The sequence below is a fragment of the Crocodylus siamensis genome, chromosome 5, assembly GCF_052110815.1.
Source record: "Crocodylus siamensis isolate JL-2025a chromosome 5, ASM5211081v1, whole genome shotgun sequence".
Lineage (NCBI taxonomy): Eukaryota > Metazoa > Chordata > Crocodylia > Crocodylidae > Crocodylus > Crocodylus siamensis.
The window spans coordinates 132896192-132910588 of NC_143399.1; the positions used below are offsets into that span (position 1 = coordinate 132896192).

Consider the following 14397-nt stretch of genomic DNA (forward strand, 5'->3'; position numbering starts at 1 on the left):
TGCCTGAGTTGGATCCAGCCTGCAAGGAAGCCTGAGGTTCATATCCAACCTGGGCCCCCAGGTGAGTTTGGCACCCCTGATGGAAAGACTAACATGTTATTTTAAGTTTGCATGGCATCCCTGGATGATAGGGTTTTTGTTTTTTTTAAGTATCCCACTTTCTGTTCCATTCATAATGACAAGTGAATCATAATAATGGTACATGCAACACCTTGCAGAATTTTTCATCCATAGATATCAAGGCACTTTACAAAGCTAGATAAACACAAAGGGTCAGATTTGCTTGTTGTCTTAAACTGGGGAGAAATTCCTAAAGGTCTCAGCTTCTGTTTAGGGACCAAGCTCAAGGCCAGCTTCCCAAAAGAGCAAATAGCAGCTCCAATGGTGACACTTACAGCCAGATTTTCCAAACATCTCAGCACCTACAATGCTGAAGTTTCTGAAAATCTGACACCATATGGATATATTTTAATATATTTATAACAATGAGGAGTTTAAGTATAACAGCACCTCAAATACTGGTGTTAGCCAATTAAACAAGTGCACAAATTGATAACAGCCCTGGTTATCCAAACCCCCTTGGAAAGTACATGCTCAAAAGCCATTTGGGTAGCTAAATTCATTGGGATAAGTGAAGCAGTTGCTGTAACAAACCTAAGAGCAGAGATACAGGATCGTAATAGGGTTCCTTGGCACACTCAGAGCTCAGAGACAGCTGAGTAGAGAATGGGGCAGGGAGAACTGTGTCCTACTAGGACACAGGAAATATGGTCATTATATACACCTGGGGTCAGCAACATTTTTGGGCAGACTGCCAAAAACACCTGTGACCTCAACTTGTAAGATGTTGTTGGCATCCCAGGGGTGGATGGTGGGGAAGTCATGAGGGGCCCAATCCTTGTTGTGACTATGCAGCCCTGGCCCCTTTGCTGCTGTTTGCCCTGAGGCATGTGCCAAGCAAAATGCCTTTGAGTGCCACACTCTGGCACCTGTGCTGGGGGTTGCCTACCCCTGCTATATATACCCTGTAGTAAATAAAGCTTTACAAAAAACAAAATCATGCCCCAACAGTTACAAATAAGCTACAAGTTACAATGCTTTAGACAACATTAGAGTACAGAAGTACTGTATTAGATAATGCTACAGACAACAGTTTGTTATGCGATACCAGAAGTTGAAAGTTAGGGGGTTTTTAAAGTTGTCATTTGAATACCCAAGGGATCAGACAACTGAGGATGTGTTGCACTCTTTCATTCTTAAAATGCCTAGAATACCTAGACAGAAAAAGCCCAGAAGGCATTGGAAGAATTCAGATGAGTCACAGTGCTGACACGTCTTAAAACATAAGTGTTGATAACTTGTTTGTGTAGGTTGGTCCTATGCCCAGCACTCTGGCTAAAAATCTTGTGAGGGCATTTCTCAGAACAGCCAACTTTTGTCATCTATTGATTTCCACTGCCATCACTAATAGGGCTGCGTGAGGCTTTGGACCATGCTTCAGATCCAGAGGAGCTTCGGACGCTTTAGCATCTGAAGCAGCACATCTGGATTGAAGCGCTGGCTTCTTTAGGCTTTCCAAAGTGATTCGGAGCTTCCGAACTGCTTCGGAAAAGCTTCGGAGCAACCTCGGAGATCCGGCCACAGGTATAATTGGAAATCAATGAAATAGCTATAACTTTGTTGTTTTTTGTCTGATTTGGATTAGACTTGCAGGGGTAGTAGCCTCTGCTGAGAGCACAAAGCCTGCCAAGTTTCAAGGTGATAGGTGCAGGAGCTTGGGGGGAACTGCACCTCAAGCTGCTGACAGGAAAAACTTGTGACATAGATGACCCTGTGTGTGTTAAGGCACAGTGGGATGAAAACTGCTGGGGTGGTCTCCTTAGTCTGTGGTTTTGTAGGTGTTAATGAGTTAACGAGCAATGATTAACACCTACAAACTACAAACTCAGGTGAGGAAATAATACAGATAATCAGCTGCCCCAAAACACACTGTTGCACAAGCACCCATGTCATGAGTTTTGTCTATCAGCAGCTAGAGGTGCAGAGCCCAAAACCCAGAAGCCCTGCACCAATCTCCTTGACAGCTGGCAGGCTTTGTGGCCTGAGCAGGGGCCACCACCCCTGCAGTTTTCAGCCTGCTGGGCCTTAACGTGAGTTTTGCTTTCACCAATTTAGGGTGCAGTTCCCCCCATACCCCCCCCACCGATCTTCTTGAAACTTGGCATGCTTCATGCTCTCAACAGAGGCTACTACACCTGCACATATAATCCAAATCAGACAAAAAAAACAAAGTTATAGCTATTTCATTGATTGCCTATTATACCCTATGGCCGGATCTCCAAGGCGGCTCCAAAGCTTTGGAGCCACTTCAGACAGATCGAAACGGGAACCCAATTTGGAGCTCCAGATCGGATCACTGACATCCGAAGCAGCCAGATCCAAAGCTGGATCGAACAGCTGCCTACTCGCACAGGCCTAGTCACTAATTGTGTTACCAAACTGATGCATTTTATTGTGTGCTAGCTGGGGATGGGAAGTTGTTTTTCTGAAGGCCCTGGCATACTTGTGATGTTACATAAACAATTCAACAATATATAATAGTTAAGACAAGCATATACCTTTGCCACTTTGGGCATCCATTATTATCAGGGCAATGTAAAAGCTGCAACACCATCAATAAACAAAATGAGCCAGAATGTCTGCTGATGTAATCTGAAGTAGCTGCATCAATGGTAATGGGGCTACACCAGTTTACCTTAACTGAGTTTCTGTTTTAGTGGTCTAATTCTAACCTCCTCATGGTATATAACAAGAGTAACTCCAATGAAGCCAAAAATATTACTCCAGCAAAAACTGATGCAGGTCAGAACAGAAGCAAATCAACCTATCTTTTGACATTTTCAGAAAGAGAACAAGCCTAGCTTTCATTTCATACTACCAAAATCTTATTCTCATGACTCATATATAATTATTCCTAATGATTGCATAAAATGATATCTCCATGTTTCTTGGTCACATGGGGAGTTTGGTTAGGGTATATTCAGTAACAGAGCATCTTGCTTGCTTGCTTTCTCATCCAAAGTGCACATGCAAAGGGCTGGGAGTCAGGAGACGTGGGTTCCGTTCTAGGCATTGCCACAGTGGTACTGTGCGTTCTGCTGCAAGTCAGTCACGTACTTAGCATTTTGTCCCGCATGAAGGTAGAAGATGAAAGGGATCACCAGAAGTCTCCTGTCCTGCCCCGATGCAGGGGGCAGCTACAATCACAATTCCAAAGCTCAGGAGACATGATGCAAAACAATCACTGCAAAAAGTATAACAGCAAAAGCCTTTCCAAAGAAGGTACGAAGGGCAGAGTCAGACCCCTGTTCTCTCACAGCCAGCAGGAAGCAGCACCTTGTACATCCTGTAGGTGACTCGCCCTCTGACTGCTGGACTCCTGGCTCACTGCTTCTTAAGATCCAAGCTCCACAGACAAGTCTCAGGAGTTTGGGAAAAGGTGCCACAAAGCTGTAGTTTGTCCCTTTCCAGGTTTTATCTGTCCAAGGGTTATGCATGGGAACAGAACCCTGAAGCTGATGGGATGATTTAGCTTGGGTTATTCTGCAAGGGAAGAATCTACTTATATTCCCTTGACTCAGCTCCCCATGGAGGAATGGGGAAAAGGGGGATAGCTACACTTCCTCTCTCACACGGTATCACAAGGCTGTATATCTGAGGCACCTAGATGTAGTATATCTGAGGCACTCTAGCAAAGGGGACCATAAATGTCTCTAAGAGACATGCATGTCATGTCACTTTTTGCCTCAGACTGACTCAAAATTTTCACACTAACTGTTTTAGGATACAATCTACTACTTGTACTCCTGTCTTCCTATGTAACAGTGAATCTTAACCACAGGGCCTTGAGATCCTTTCAAGGGTGATATGAAGTGCTGCACAATATCAGGTGTGCAAACATGATAAACCCAGACTTCTAATAGGAACCTATAATGTTAAAAACATTTTGACCAGCTGTGATTTTGTTGAGCTTCTTGCAACAGAAGAATTGCTTGATTATTTTTGTGTAGTCCAAAAAACAAGTGAAAATTAAGAGCTTGGCATAGGAGCAGTGCCTTGAGTTTAACAAGAGATAGGTGCCTTGAGTCTACAAAAGTTGAGAACTACTACTATGGAAGCATTAAATTATCTGACGTGTAGGATTGTAAGAAGTGAATTAATACACTATAATTTTATTACAGGATAGACAGGCACAGCCTGCTCTCATCACTCTAGCATCTGAGTATGCTTTTGATGATTTTGGTGCATATGGGCACTTCAGAATACCTCTAATCTAATGCCATAAGATGGGACCAACCCTCCTCCACTGATTTATACCAACTCAAATCTGGCCTCTGATTTTCAGAGTGAGAGAGATAAGCAGCTCACCACTGTCTCTACACATGCATTAAGGTGTGCCTACTGAGGTACAGAGGAAGCTATGTTTCCTGTCTGTCTGACATAAATACAAGTGTGTGTGGTTGATCCTGACAATTAAACAGGGAGATGGCTGGCAAAGGAAAGGATTTACACCAGAAGGGGCTTCAGCTAACAAAGAAAAGGAGTGAATATAGACAGCGTAGCTTGATTAGCTCCATACAGGTACTATGGAAATCCACAGCATATTGTTTATGCTTAGGGTTACCATACAGCTGCATTATCCTGGACATGCCCTCTTTTTCAGAGCACAGTTCAATCTCCATCCAGGCAGTTTTTTGAAATATGAACCAATGTCTGGGATTTTGCTCTGCTCTGTTGGTGGGAATGGGGTGAGGGCGATTGGAGGCAGTGGGCACATGCGCGTTTGCACGTACACACACATGCGGCTGGCATGCAGCCAGGCAGGTCATGGAAGCAGCTCCGGCAGCTGGATGCAGGGAAGCCTGTGGGGGACAGGGGTTGGAGGGCCAGGGCTTGGGGACTGTCTGGGGGGCTGTTTGTGTGGCAGGGGTGTGTGGAGGGAATGGGTATGTGATGGGGGCAGTGCTGCCAGCACTGGGGGAAACTGTCCAGGTGCTGGGGCTATAGCAGGCTAGAGGGGTGAGGGGCAGGCACCTGCCCTTCCAGAGGGGGAGGGGGTGAGGAGACCCTTTGAGGGCAGCAGGGAGCTCTGTGTCCATGCTGGTGGCACCATGGTCAGTGCCTGTGCTCATGGGGCTGGGCCAGCTGGGAAATGCTGCCTATAGGGGGTTGTGGCCAGAGTGCCTGGTGCGGTGCTGAAGTCCCCAGCCCAGGACAGGAGTTGCCACAGGCATCCCCTCTTCCCTCCTGCCCGTGCCAGCACTGGACTCGCCCTGTCACTGCCCGCACAAACTGGAGCCAGCTGAGGGGAGAAGGGGGCTCTGGGTCGGGAGTGAGGGTCACTGTCAGTGCCAGGGGACTGCAGGTCAGGAGTGAGGGGCACCAGCATGACTTGGGGGAGGTGGGAGGAAAGGGACTGTGGGTTGGGAGTAAGAGGCACCAGTAGTGCCAGGGGTCTGCAGGTCAGGAGTGAGGGTCAGCACAGGGATTGGGGTCTGTGGGTTTGGAGAGAGGGGCACCAGCAAAGCCTGGGGGGGATGAGGGACTGTGTGTTGGGAGTGAAGGACACAGGCAGGGCCAGGGGTCTGCAGGTCAGAAGTGAGGGGCAGCAGCTTGGTGAGGAGCTGCAGGTTGAAAGTGAGGGGCACTGGCAGTGCCAGGGGGCTTTGGGTGAAGTGAGGTGCCCCCCTGACAGGTGTCCTCTTTTTTGAACCAGACATATGGTAACCCTATTCATGGTAGAACTGTGCTCTGAAAAACAACAACCCCTTTTATCTGTCAGCACCTATGGCAGCAGAAGTGTTTCCAATGCTGGTGCAGCGGGAAAGGTTAGGACTATGACCCTGGACTGCCAGCAGCGAACAATACACAAGCCTTGAAGATGCCCCCAAACATCAAAAATATAATGGGTTTTTAATTACATCAATAATACAGACAAGCCTGCTTTCACCCCATAATACTAGCAAAATGCTTGGACAAAGTTCATTAATGGGGGGGGGGGGGCTCCGCCGAAGTGTCATTTTATCTTAAGCTAATATTCCTTTATACTTTGCTCACAGACAGGAACAAGGGCAACCCATCACACAGACCCTGTTAATACTGCAAAACCTTTACATATTCACTGCTGGCAATTCAATCCTGTCACATGTGCCAAAGGAGCCAAAACAAATCCTCTTACTATAGTGATTAGCCCCATTCCAGGATGGATCCGAAAAGGACACAGTGGTGCGTTCACACCCACCTTTCAGATCACCCCATGGGAGCAGTAGCCAGAGACTTTTTTAAGACCCTGAATCAGGTAGAAATCTCCCCTCTCCCTTCCCCTCTGTGGTCAGAGGCATCTCCCTTCCCTTCCTATTCTCCTCCTCTGCTGCCCACTGCTGCCACTGTTACCACGGTAGGGCAGGGGAAGCTCCAGGGCTGTTCTTGCCCTGCTCCAGCTGGGACAGTAGCCCTGGTGGCAATGGACAGGTCCTCCCCCCTGCCTGACCCTCCCCCCCCGTACCAGCCTGGGAATGGGCTCAGGGAGGGGGAACTTGCCTGCCACTACCCCTGTCCCCAGCAGTAAGGCACTGCACAGCAGCTTGTACAACGGCAGAGGCAGGTGGGGAAAGAGGGTGAATGGGAAAGGACAGGTTCTGCGCATCGAGGGGAAGGTGCTGAGCACTAAAGGGAAGGGAGTGGGTGCTGAGAAAAGCATGGGGAAGATTCTTACCTGATCTGGGGACTTAAAAAAAGTCCCAGACTGCTCCTCCCATGGCTCATCCTGGTGGGAAGAGGGAACCTGAGAACAGGGGTACACCCACCCTCACCAGTTGTTGGTCCTGCACCTCCTTTTATAAAATCCTTGTTCTGCCCATGGCCCCATTAATATTTTAAAGCTATTACCACTAAAACCAGGTAATCAAGATTCATTCCTGTGACCTCTAATGTCAAAGGCCACTTCTGGGGGTTACACAAAAATCTAGTTACCATGGTCTGAACATACTGACAACAAATAACAGGAATGCAGAAACGTCACCCAACAGACATCTCACTGAAATGCTGAAGAAAGTAGCGAGGGAAAGAACTTTAACTCTTGGGAAGACCCTAAGCTAAATACTTCATGATAATGATTCCATGGTAAAAACATTGACACTAAAGGAAACAAACAGTTATCTATTTTTCTGAAGCTATCTTGCTTCAGGGGGATGGTATAACTATCTCCAGCTTGCTTGCTCAATTTTCTTGGTACATTTACAAATGCTAATTAACACTGTTTTGGGGGTGTTGGTTGCAGCCTGTTATTCTAAGGACATAGCATTAACTCTTATCCCCTCTGATCTTCCCTGCCAAGCATTTATATTTTCACAGACCTGCATTGGCTTCTGTTCAGCCCTAGAGAACAGATAAATATGAGCAGACTCTCCCTATGCCTGAAGAGAGCTTGCAAAGAACAATTTTTCCAACTACTCAGTGGGCTAATAAAAGATATCACATTTACCCAAATAACCTTGTCTGCCAATGAACACTGTTGGCTTTTACTAAGAATTTGAGCTAAACTGCAATAGTGATAGTAACATTAACCCTTTTCACAAAAAAGGGGAAACTCATCCCATTATGCTTTAACAGAAGATAATAAGATTTCTGATAAAATGCCTGTTTCGCTAAATAGGGCATGGTAGTTAGGCGTATTAGTCTGAAGTCAGGTAGAAGGTAGGTCAGGATAGCTTTAAGGTGTTGTCTTGCCCTGCCTTGTACCTAAATAAGGCATGCTGATGCAGGAACAGCTTTAAGTCTGCATGTCAATGAAAGATTATATCTGAGGGATTTTAAAGCACGATTTTGCTCAAGAAGAAAGTAGAATGAGTGGGTGAAATTGGTTGAAAACAAAGGGAGAGGATTTGTTCAGTAAGACAATCTGATCTGCTGATTTCAGTTACAGAAATAAGTTCCCTGGGCTGTTATACTCCTGTTGGGCCTTGGAGAAGCAGACAAAATATAAAAGAATGAGCTTTTCCCCACATGCTCTTTGAGAACTCAGGATTATCCTTTTTTTAATAAAATGAGATTCTTGCAGAAACGTGTGCACACAAAAAACCATGACTACTGAAAAATATCACAGAATATTAACGCAGTTACCAAAATGAAACATGCCAAAGTATAACTGCTAAACAGAATATTGTACAGGAATATTTTGTTAATAGCTAAGAACTGTTTCCATTAACATACAACTTCATGGCCACGATCTTATCTTCTAAGGAAACAGATGACTGAAGAATGAAACTACTATTCAGGGACAATATACAGTGTTGTCACTACATGCACAACTATCATCATATATATACAGTTAGTACAATAATTGTTGCATACACACACACACATCTATCCAAAGTATAATTTTTGCCATTTTAAAAATTCAAATACAGGACAAAAATTATAAAGGAAGAATCTGAATTGCAGTTTCTTCACCCAAATAACTTGTCTTTTTTATTTTTAAAGGTACCAGTGTGCAGCTGGTAAAATAAAACAGGGTGGAGTACAGTTTATATGAATCTCATTATCACCATGGAGGAGGACGGTGAGTGGAAGAACGTTGGAAAAAAGGAAAAAAAACAACAAACCACAACATTTTTATGCTTCCACACTGAAACAGGCCCAATACTCCCAAGTCCAAAGTCAAGTTAAAACCTCTCAAAATAAAAAATTAAACAAGGCTGCTATACTATAATGATCCCTCCATGATTTGCAACGTACAGTGTTTTGTCACTAATGCTCCTCATCCCAGTAATAAAATTAAGTAATAAGCAAAATTACCCTTTTGGGCAAACAGACAAAGGCAACACTGTTTGATGATGAGAGAGGTTAAATACTAGAGGAAGTAGCCAGTTTATAGAGAGCAGAAGGCTCTTTGTCTGAAGGAACTACACTGGTATTACTCTTAGCAAGTTCATTTGACCTCAGCTCATATGAGATGCTATCACTGTGCTGTCCACACTTCACCAATGTACTGTTCCTATACATACCTCCATACTACCACCTTCACCTGGCATACCTTTCAGAGCTGTTTATGGAAGGCCACTACCTTCTCATCACACTAAATCAGCTTTCGGACCCGTGTTTGTCATAATGGTTATACAGTGAGTCAGAGTATTTGCTTTACTGTGATGCACACAAACCTTTCTGAGTAACTACCTGATTTATCGTGTTGTAAAACCTGATCTCTCTTTCTTAACCTCACTTAGCTACTTTGATACCTCCTTTATTACTTCATGTCCACTTTTAACATCAAGCTCTCCAGATGCAGAGACCATATTGTCAGCAATGAGATACTGTAGTAACACACGCCACAAAGATACCCAGATAGATGTGGTAAGTGGCCCACCTTTTTGAAAGCACCTACTAATAATTCAGAGTGCCCCACTTTGAGATACCTTAAAAGGGCTTATAGACTATTTGTTGCTTATTATAAGACATGAATGCATATTCTATGCGTTGTCCCATTTTAGTAGGACACAAGCTAATAAGGGTAAAACATACACAGCATAACTTGGACTGAATTTTCTACAGGTGACTGTTTAGGCTCCCTTCCAGAGTTTGACATTAGGCTTTGACAGACCAAAGCACCCAAGATCATTAGCCACTCTTGAGAACTGGAGCCTATTTCTTTGTAATGACATATTTTATACTTTTGGATATTATAAAAAAAGAAAAAATAATAACTATTGATACCCACTTTGTTTGCTGAGAAGAGAGTCATTATTACTATTTTTACTCAACTATCTACTGTCGCTATAGCATACCCTTCCAAAAATGAATTTCAGAGGTGCTGAAAGATTGGCCACTATTTAATACCTTGAAATATTGTCAGATGGACTCTGGGAAATGTCTGTGTGCTCTCAGGAAGATGGCAATGGACATGATGAATGGGCCCCGAGTTCATACTCCTTATATTATACAGAACTCTGCAAAAAACTGATAGCAAGCTATAGTAAAAAAATTACAAGTGTGGGTCCTACCCAACCTCCCAGAGCATAAGCCTGGTAAGTAAGAAGCAATATATTAGAAGGAAGTTAACAAATGACAGATTTTCAAAGAGCTCTGAGTGTGGAGTGAATCAGACTGTCACAAGGACTAGAAGGTTACTAGCAGCCCTCTTCTTCTGTCTTTCCACCCACAACTCCATGCGTTTGTGGTAAAGTCAGGAAGTATGAATTGCTCCCATTGCACTCTGTTGTCCCAGTAGGTTTTCCAGTAGTGGTCAGTTGTGGCCTTCCATTTTATTTGTTGTTTTGGATTACAAAATCAAAATGCAAAGGCATTGGGGAAAAGGATCCATACAAGACTGGTTATCACTTCATTTTCTCTGACTAGACGGCCAGACAGACAACTTAATTCTGGGTTAGGTTGGCCTGGACCCATGGTTCAATGTGATATGGATCCATTGTGATCTGTCTAAACAGAGATCATTTTGAGAAAGCCAGCTTAATCTAAATCAGTTAAGTCTGATCCTATATCCATCCAGGTTTATCTTAAACCAGTTGCAGCCACTTTGAAAGTGGTTTATGTGCTCTGAACTTCTGTTGCATTACAGATTTGAACCAGTTTCTGATCACTGATACCGGTTCACGTGCAATTTCTGTCCCTAGCCATTCAGTTCTGGAGATTTTGGCTGAACTATGTTCTCCTCTTCCTCCAATTTAATTACTAATGGACGTGTTTCCCTTTATATTATATTTAAATCAAAACCTACTATTTAGAGTTAAATATTCTCCGTAAATTTTAATCTCTAATTCAGCCTTTAAGGTGCAGCGGTGCCTTACCCTCTGCCTGACTTCAGACTTACATGAATAACTACCTCTCCACAATTTTCAGAATCCAGAAAAACAGCTGAGTGACCACACATGAGAACCTAAATATGACTGGCTTAGAAAGCAAAGTGGAACTGAAAGATCTAGTCTCCTTTCATTGTTCATTAAAAGAAATATATTTATATTGATTATACATAATATAACCAAGTAAATGAACTATTAAGCCTTTATTAATACAATAAATAATAATCTTATTAATTATTGCCATGATTAATTATAATGGGATATTAGCAATATGATTGATGTAATTAATATAGTCCCTTTGTTTTAGCACTCTAAACTGTACTAATAACAAAGGCTAGGATGTTTAACATCTTTACTTAATGGCATTCTCTTAAAATGAAAATGTCAACATCCAATCAACTTATAAAATAAAACCTGAGTTTTAGATACCAACTTTCCCTTGAAGTCTGTCGATTCCTTTGGCTTTACAATCCCATTTGTTTGAATTTGTAATGGGTCTTTTCCCTTGGGTTGCAGCATTACTGACTGATTCTGAAAAGACTTTAATACGTACATAAAACTTTTACAAGATCAGGATCTTAAAGATGCAGCGTAAATTGAACTGTCCAAAGTGGTGCACACCAAGGCCCTGTATAAAGGACTCTCATGTGCCATGACTATCCAACTGACTTTGTAGAGAAGTGATTATCAACCAAGGTGCTGTGGCAATGTTAGTTAAGTGTGCAAATGTGAGTCACAACACAAATCCAGAGATTTCAAATAGGAACTCCTTCTAGTGTTAAAAGTCCTAGTGTTAAAAGTCCTCCTAAGTCCCATTGTGGTCTTTCTGAGTTATTTGCAACAGGAGAACTGCTCTACTATTTTTCTGTAGTTATAAAACAAGTTAAAACTAAGCAGGCATTTTCTGAGTGCCTCAGATCTAACAAAGGGTGCTTTGAGTCTAAAAAGGTTGAGAACCACCAATGTAGAGGAAACCGTGAAACGAACAAAGTAAAAAACAAAACAAAAAACCCACACACCATATAAAGCCACTTTTTCTGTAATCTTTTCCTTTTCTAGTAATCTTAGGTGTTACTTTTCACAACAGCAAATATTCCTCAAAGAAATATAATATTTTACAATGACTGGAAAATTTCAAGGCGGCCCTCTTCTAAATAGTAATATAGCTAGGTAATTAACATTTATTCTTAAATCTATTCATCTTTAAAATATAAACTGCCCACTGGAAGTTGTTTTACCTTCTTCATTAAATATTCAGCTTATGATGAGTCAAAAATAAAAAATACAGTTCATCAAACAATGTAGTGTTACTGATTATATAGATTCACTTTTTGTGTAACTGAAGGAAAACCCAATCTATCTCAAATGATGAAGTGATAATAAGAAAACTTATATAGTCATAGAATTACATAAACTGCAGAACTATATGCTTTAGAATAAGAAAGATTAAGGGCTCAATGCTCCTCTCCTGTGGTACCTGTCTACACTTGAAAGTTAATTCAGACGAAGGTAGGGCATGAGTGTAAAGTGCAGTATTTATTCCTGAATAACTCTATATGCTAAACAAGCCTGTATGCAATCAATAACAGCTCTAAGCTAACTTTATGGAGTTTCTTGGATATTAAAATATTGTGAAAGGAGAATCGGGCATAAATTCCCAATCTGCTGTTCAAAGTGTGATGAATTCACCAGCCCCGATTCTTTTCCTAATGGGTAATATAACTCTATCCCATGTGGGCCAGCTGCAAAAGGGGGTTCTAGTTAACAAGGACCCAAAGTGCAAAAGGGATTACCATCCCAGAATGATGCCAGTTTTTCACACCTCTCAGGCACGAATTACCGGGACAAGTATTTTTGGGGTGCTACAGTTACATGCCCATATATTCTGGAGACAAACCCTGCTGTATTTGCTCAGGCAAAACCTTCACTGTCATTGACAGGAGATTTGCCTAAACAAGGACAGTAGGATTAGATCCCTGAAAAATACTTACATGTCAGCATTTTAGAAATGTAGGGTGGGGGTGGGCTGGTGTGGCACTTTACATTTGCCTTGTTTTCTGCAGTCATCCAAACTCACTTGCATTTTCAGGGAATTTGTACAACTCTCTTCCAAAGAGAAGATTGTGGGCGATTAAAGAGAATTCAGGATTTTGAAGAAAAGGCCATATTTGGGGGAAATGCCGCTGTTGTTATTTGCGTTTTCAGAATATAAAAAAGTTCCCTGCACAAGAGAGTTCACAGTCCAGATACAGGTTACAGTATTGTCCTGTTAGAGAAAGCGCTTCCCAGGCTAAGGGTAGAGCAGGGTGACAGCATGAAAGAGAGAGAGCCAGATGCAGAAGCAGGGACAGACGAGACAGAGGCAGCAGGAAGGAAGGGAGAAAAGCGCAAGAGCTTGAAATAGCAGTTCGCATCTTGCATGATAATCCATTGCGTGACACATCTTCACTCCTTGTTTATGCTGCTTCCTGAAATGGGCTAAGCCACGCATGAAAAATGATTGTCAGCTGCTCTGACAGAAGCTGGTTATTGTAGGCTCCTTCTGAACGAGGCAACCAGATTATACAACACGCTGGAAATTCTGCTAGGAAACAACTTTGACTCTTGCCAACTTGTGAAACTTCCCAAAAGTTGAGCGAGGCAGAAAAGTTGGCCCTCTGCCCCACACTTCTTTTTTCTCAGCTGAAACAAACGAAACTAGGAGAGTCAGGGAAGTAGGCAGGTGGCCAAGATATTGCTGAAGTTAGAAAATGTCCTTCCCAAATCAAGAGCTCGTACAGCGTGGATTGCCCTGTCATGGGGTTTTGCCTGCAAAGGCAACAGCAACAACACACACCAAAGGGAAAGGAGCAGTAGCAACAAGTGGCAAAGTGAAAATAAAAGAAAGTTACTTTGCCCTTTGCAAGAACTTGTCAGAACTGACTCTGCCTGGTCCTACCAGCCACTTACTGCCAGACTCTGCATCACTGTTCTCCTATCGCTCACCCTCAGGGACTGTATATACATGAGTTAAGAAATAAGCATATCCCACAGAAGGGAAAAGTACATTACCTCAGCATAGGCAGCCATTACATAGGACTATATTGAAGAGGTTTTACTACAACTCACATGATTCATCTGGCCTACAACTCCCATAATTCACTTGCATTTGCTTTCCTTTTAACTCTTAGTTGCCCAGAAAAATAAATAACAATTTCAGCAATCAGGATCAAGAAAGGAAGGAGGGTTGTGGAAGGCCTGAAATTATGATAATAAAAAGGAAAGTGGTAGAGTTTTTGTTTTTTTTTAATGGTGAACTTTTCTGTTTGATGAGAAAGTTCAACTGAAAGTAAAAGAAGAAATACAACTGATTATGGCAGGAACTGAGAAAAGTCCAGGGCAAAGGAAGGATATTCATAATACTAGTTGTCTGTCATGTGCTGGGATCTCACAATGAAGGCAGTACCACAACAACTGTGTGTAAATTGGAAATTGACTTTATTATAAGATTGTACTTCCTTCAGAAATCAGTACTGATGGGCAG

The 14397-nt window shown here is 42.6% G+C and overlaps 1 protein-coding gene across 1 annotated transcript in view; it reads right to left on the reverse strand.

Annotated features, from left to right (window-relative positions):
• Nucleotides 1-13963, reverse strand: part of FYCO1 (FYVE and coiled-coil domain autophagy adaptor 1) — a 77153-nt gene extending 63190 nt beyond the window's left edge. The window contains exon 1 of the mRNA XM_090046348.1: nucleotides 13926-13963. The gene's annotated coding sequence lies outside the window, so the exon portion shown is untranslated. The remainder of the gene's footprint in view (nucleotides 1-13925) is intronic.
• Between the last annotated feature and the right edge of the window lie 434 nt (nucleotides 13964-14397).